Below are 798 nucleotides of genomic sequence, written 5' to 3' on the forward strand. Positions count from 1 at the left end.
GTTCCAAGAAAAGTTTGGATGTTGCCTCCAACTACCATTGTATGTGTTGGAATAGGGATTAGCTCGGTTATGAACATAGTTTACTGATTCAGAATTATGAGGACAGTGTTCATATGAGTGTTCTCCGCCACAGCACACACATTGCACAGATAGGACTGTCGGGACAGGTGTATTAGCAGCTTGCTGTCCTCCCTGACTAGAAGTTAAATTTTTCAGCATGTTGGTCATGGAGGGAAGCTGAGCTCTTAATGCAGTATATGCATCTACATCATGTATCCCGGCAGTCTTTTTCTGTGACTGAGCACGTGGGTCGGCCCAATGCCCATTGTTGGCTGATATTTTTTCTTGGATTTCATATCCTTCATTATAGGTCATAGTTGTAAACGCTCCGCCCGCAGTCACATCGAGCATTTGTTTTGCCATGGGATTTAACCCATTATAAAACGCCTCGAGTTGAATACAATACGGAATGCCATGGTGTGGGCATTTCCTCAACAGCTCTTCAAACCTTTCCCACGCATCAGGATCAGCCTCATCGTCCATTTGTTTGAAAAGACAGATCTCATTTATGGACTTAGCGTTCCTTGTTGGTGGGAAATATTTTTGCAAAAAAATTTCCGCCATGTTACTCCATAACGGCACAGAACCCGAAGTTAACGAGTTAAACCACGCTTTTGCCCGATCCCTTAAGGAAAATGGAAATAAAGTGAGCCTTAGAGCTTCATTTGACACTCCCGGGATCAAGAAAGCATCCCTGATTTCCATGAGAGATTTTAAATGTGAATGTGGGTCCTCCAA

The 798-nt window shown here is 43.4% G+C and overlaps 1 non-coding gene across 1 annotated transcript; it reads left to right on the forward strand.

Moving 5' to 3' along the window:
• Positions 1 to 469: 469 nt before the first annotated feature.
• Positions 470 to 576, forward strand: LOC112503100. Its single transcript, XR_003067854.1, has one exon. It is a non-coding gene; the product is annotated as a small nucleolar RNA R71 (small nucleolar RNA).
• The last annotated feature ends 222 nt before the right edge of the window (positions 577 to 798 follow it).

The sequence above is a fragment of the Cynara cardunculus genome (assembly GCF_001531365.2).
Source record: "Cynara cardunculus var. scolymus isolate 2C chromosome LG 1, CcrdV1, whole genome shotgun sequence".
In the NCBI taxonomy this organism is placed as follows: domain Eukaryota; kingdom Viridiplantae; phylum Streptophyta; class Magnoliopsida; order Asterales; family Asteraceae; genus Cynara; species Cynara cardunculus.